A 5,416-nucleotide genomic window follows, 5' to 3' on the forward strand; every position below is an offset into this window, starting at 1 on the left:
CCAGGGGCTGGTGACCAGGCCATCTTGACTCTGTGCAGTCTTGGAAAGCAGCTCTGTTGTATGAGTAGGGCTAACCCCTTTTCCCTTGATTAAAGAGTGATTTTGACTATTTAATAGTTCTGTGTTTTTTCTAGTTGACAATGGCAATGCAATGTCCCTGAACAATTTGCAGGGATCTATGAGAAAAAAACACTATTCTCTAGCAGAGGATAAAACTTTGGGAGTAAAAAGGCGGAGGAAAAGCAACAACTTGACTACAGGGGTTGAGGGGATATGATTGAGGAGAGATTCTAAATGAGCACCCTAATGCAAATACCAACAGAGGGAAATGGGTTCAGAGCAAGGACATATGTGATACCCAATGGAATCACATTTCCGCTAGGGGAGGGGTGGCAGGGGTGGGGGACAAAAAGACAATTATTTCTGTTTCCAAATAAGTCACCAAATGAAATAATTTTTAAAATTTAAAAAAATAATAAAGGAAACAAGAATCTCTCTCAAGTTGGTGCTGGGTGAGTGTCTTAACCTAGTTTAACTTCCTAGTGCAATAAGATTTTTGGTGTGCCCTATATAAGGTAGACATCTCCAAACCACCCAGGAGAATGATCATAAAGAAGGCTCCTGCTTCTCGATAGTGGTTACTTGTGGATACCCAGAAGCTTCTAGATGCCACCTGGTCTGGAATGTGGGTGACAGTCACCACACTAGCATCTATGCCTGAAAAGAAGGTTAAAAGATAGACCTGTGTCTCAGTCATATCAGAAGCAGAAAGAGGGCAACAAGTCAGAGGTACACCATACTCACTCCTTTGATTCAGAACAGTGACAGGATATTGACTTGGGAATCAGTATCAGTGGATTTCTATCATATTCTCTTTCCTCCTGAGCCTCTGTCCCTCCACAGAGTCATCTGTTCTCCCTCCTTGCCAGAGCTAGAAATGGTCAACACCCCTGACCATTCTCCAGAAGGATTGCTTCTACCTCATCCCTCTCCCATAGCTCCTCATGGGTGGGCTTTGGGTGTCAGTTGGGTAGAAATGTCTAAATTGCTTGTCCTTCATGATTACACAGAAGGAATTACTTCCAAAGAAACTGATATAAAAGCGACTGCCAACTATCTTAGGAGGGGTCCTGGGATGCTCCCAAAGTCCAGACAATGTCTCATGGATTGAGGCTTTACTGCACACCAGGCAGAGAGTCTTCTCAGAGACGAACAAGTATGAAAAGACTAAGCATGAACAGACTAAAACAAAGATTAGGTTCTCCTTGAACTTCATACAAATAATCTGCGTGTCTTTTGTCACTCCATGCCTTCCCTACCCAGCCTCCAGAGTTTCCATTTGCCATAACCCAAGTCTACCACACATCTAAAGCATTTGACCAGAATGTGGACATGCAAAGAGTGTTGGAAGGGTCATTTCATCTCCAAGGATGACAAGACTGGCAGCAAGGACAACGTGGTATATGAGAGGGACAACCTCAAGGCTCTCCAGTGTACAGAAATAAAGGCCCTGAAGGGTCACTATCTTGGCAGGGAATGCCTTTCGGTTGAAGATCTTTGAGTTTTACAAACCTTTATGCTTGACGCCCTCCACTCAAAGATAACCCTCCAGAGAGGAAGAAAGAGTTCTCACTTACTTGTGAGCAGGGCTCAAGTGGAAAACCAGGACCTGAAGGAAAGACTTTACCTGATGGGGAAGGAATGTCTCTTGTAAATGCAAACCCTGAGGGGGAAAGGCAGATGTCTTTTTCTATGATAATTGAAGAAGGCACAAATATCCTCTTTCTTGCATGTTCTTCTCTGACTCAGTGGTAGTAGATAACATTGGTGGAGATGCAGAGAATGGGGCCATCCCAGGGAAAAATGTATTGGCCTAGGATGTGGAATGGGTGACCACAGGCAAGGGGTCTGGGTTGAGGTTTGACAGCCCATGGAGCTTGATAGGAGTAGCTAGGTAGTCATTGTGAGCCAATAAGAAGTGATAGGTAGGAAGGAGAAGAGAAAAGAATAAAGTTGCCAAAACCCAAGAATACTACCACAAATATTCATGAGATGAAGAACTCTTGGAAAAAGTAAACAGGGAATGAGTGCACATGTAGGTTTGTCCAGGAGAGGAAGCAGAGGGGAGATTCTTACAGACCAGAAGCACTAACACTGGTAGAGGGCAGGAGGGGCTCCCTCCTGGAGATATAGTTCCATCATGCCAGGATAGGTGTACAGTGGTGGTGTTGAGACTCAGGTTCCTGGTGATGCCTCTCAAAAAGGAAAGTCAGTCAATCTCTTATTTAGCATGCATTTATTGAGCATTTATTGCACATTGTGACAAGGAAATCACTTTAAAAGACTGATATATATATATATATATATATATATATATATATATATATATATATATATATATTAATTTAAGGTCGCCAAGGAATTCAGCTATGTAATTCCTAAATGAAAACTCAAATCAGCCGTCAACATTTTATAGAGTTTAATTACAAATAGGAGGAAGAAAGATATTAGAGATAGAGAGAGAGAGGGAGAGAGAAAGGGGAGAGAAGGGAATAGGGCTTAAATACCCCCTCTGTTTAGGCTGGGCCAAAATGCCCAAGCCCTTAGATAGCTGGGGCAAAGAAAAGAGATCAGTCCCTATTACTCACGTGACCAAAATGGAGAAAACAGTCTCAAAGGCTCCCACCTTCAGCTTCCTTCAGTGCAAGCTTCTCAGAGCACACTCCAACCACTCAGACAAACTCCTCAACCACCTCCTCAAGTCTTCAGACCCCTCTATCTTTAAGGAAACCATCCAAGTTCCCTCCCCTCAGTTCTCACATCTACCAATCACTGTCCATCAATTTCCCTGTGCCAATGGAGGCTCTAGCTTAACTCAGGACCGCCCAGAGGTCTCTGGCTTTGCACATGTCTGTTGAAGGTCATATTTTCAAATAATTAAATCTTTGATCCTTTGCTACAGCCCTTCCTAAATCTTGTTAACCTGAGTAGGGTAGAGATTGGAATAATTAAATTTTGACCTATGCTGCAGCCCTTCCTCAATCCTGTTAGGACTGAGTAGGGTGGAGATTGATTCCAAGTATCTCCATTGTATCAAATCTAAAATCAATCATGACTCAAAGAAATTCCTGTTCTATGCTTAAGCATAGGTCAAAGTCCTTTCCATTGTTCAGCAAAATGGTTTCTGTCCTAAAGTAATCTTAAGAAGGGAGGAGGAGGAACCTCCCATGCCAATGGGGTTCACATTCCAATAGACTATCAGTAAGAAATTTTCCAAGTATGAAATTTCCCAATGGTGAAATTTCCAACATTTATAAGTCTAAGGAATTTTAAGGTTTACAACATCAGGCAGAGAGTCTTTTCACATAAAAAGCAACATGTAAAGATGTAAGGTCTCCCAGAAGTTAATCTTTGGTATCCCCTTCCCCTTTTCAACTGCCTCAAAGGTTTCCACTTGCTACAGTCCAATTTTACTACATACCTAAAGCATCTGACCATGATAAGGAAACAAAGGGTCATTTCAGTCCCAAGGACGACAAGGCTACTCTCAAGAAGATTGTGGGAAACTAAAGTGACTATGAAAATCAGACTCTCCAGAAGATAGAAACAGAGACCATGATGGGCAATTGCTAGAGAATGGAATGTCTTCATGGTAAATACATATGATTCCTTTTCATCTTAAAGCAGAAATGAATCAGCCTCCCTGACTCAAACATGACTCTGATCTTCCAGAGAAGAAAAAGAGTTCATGAAGGACCATGGACAGAACTAAAAACAGTACCTGTTTTTTTTTTCCTTTTTTAGGAAGATGGGTATACTTTGCATCCATGTTGGGGGAACAAAGGAGAAGAAGAGGGCTATGGGAAAATGGGACCTTATTTCAAGATAGCCCAGCTGAGATAGGTTCATTCCTTTTATATGGGCTTTCATTGTATTGGCAGGATCCACTGTGTGTGTTGTCATGGAAATGGAATCTTTCCTAGTAGAGATGGAGTCAGATGAAGACAGCAAATGGTGAGCTGATGACTTCCTTTGAAGGAAATAACCCTAGTATGAAAAGACTTACTTGGACTTGTTTCAGGATGTCTAGTAGTGTTAGATTCCCACCCTGTTGTTGTGCCTTCTCTAATGGCTGCCATGTGGGAAAAGGGGAAAAGGTCCCTTTGGGGCTAGTGTCTAAGGAAGGATTAGGGTCTACATGCCCTTGGACTCAACTGTTGTGGAACCATGTGGGAGAGAGCTAGTGCCCATAGATACTTTTGAAGAAACATTGGTTGGAGTAGGAGGGAGGTTTGTTCCAGAGAAGAAATAGTTGCCTGAGTTGTCTCTGGACATTGTTTCCCTGCAGCAGAATTCACAGGCAGGACTGATCAGAGCCTGGGCCATAAGAGGTCCCTCCTAGTGTCTTTAAACTGGGAGGTACCAAATCTGTGTATCCAACCTCAAAAAGACTGGTTGGCCATGTCCTCTCAGCTAGCCAGGGATAGACCCCTGGGAACTGCTATCTTTGTGTACTTGCTGGACAATCCTGTGTCTAAAAGAGATGATTTGAGGTAGAGCTAAGATGGAATAGAAGCAGGGAAAGCTCCAATTGCTCTGAAAATCCTCTCCAACCACTCTAAAATAACATTTCAAAATGAATTTTGGAGTGATTGAACCAACAAGGGCACAGAGTGCAGTAACTTTCCTGCAGAAAATAACTTGGAAGGTAGACAGGGGATCTCTTTCACGGTGGTGAGAGGAGAGTGCAGCTGGCAGCAAAGCTGTACCAAAGAGTAAAGGCACAAGGCAATAGCAACCCTTGCCAACTACCCACCTACTGCTTTAGGTCTAGTCATAGTCAATTTTGGTACCCTGAGTCCCTGCCTAAGCCAATTAACAGTACACCCCTTGCCTAAACCATGAAATTCCAAGCCCTAGCTCAAGCCTGTAATGAGGCCCCATACACTAATGCAAAGCAATCCATGGAGTTGCTGGCCAGTGCAAGTCTAAGAGGAGGCTAGAACTCTTGGAAAAGATTGCAGTGAGGCCCCAAACCCCAGTGTAAGGGAGTCCACAAAGAAAATGCCTTATATAGATCCAGAGTGCAATGAAGCCCCAAGCCCCACTGCAAAAGAGTTCACAGTGCAAGTAGCTTTTGTTAGCCCTTGAAACTTCCTCCTGGGTAGATTGAAAATTATGTTTTAATAAATAATATTATAAAAATGACAATTGTATCTAAATTAATGTACTTATTCAGTGACACACAATTTAAACTACCAAAGATATATTTTCTAGAACTAGAAAAAATATCGAAATTCTCCTGGAAGAACAAACGAGTAAGAAGTTAATGAAGGGAATAAATGGCAAAATGAAGGAATATGGCCTAGCAGTACCAAATCTCAAACTGACCTATAAAGTTGAATCATCAAACAAT

This window comes from Monodelphis domestica, chromosome 3 (genome assembly GCF_027887165.1).
Source record: "Monodelphis domestica isolate mMonDom1 chromosome 3, mMonDom1.pri, whole genome shotgun sequence".
Classification (NCBI taxonomy): Eukaryota; Metazoa; Chordata; class Mammalia; order Didelphimorphia; family Didelphidae; genus Monodelphis; species Monodelphis domestica.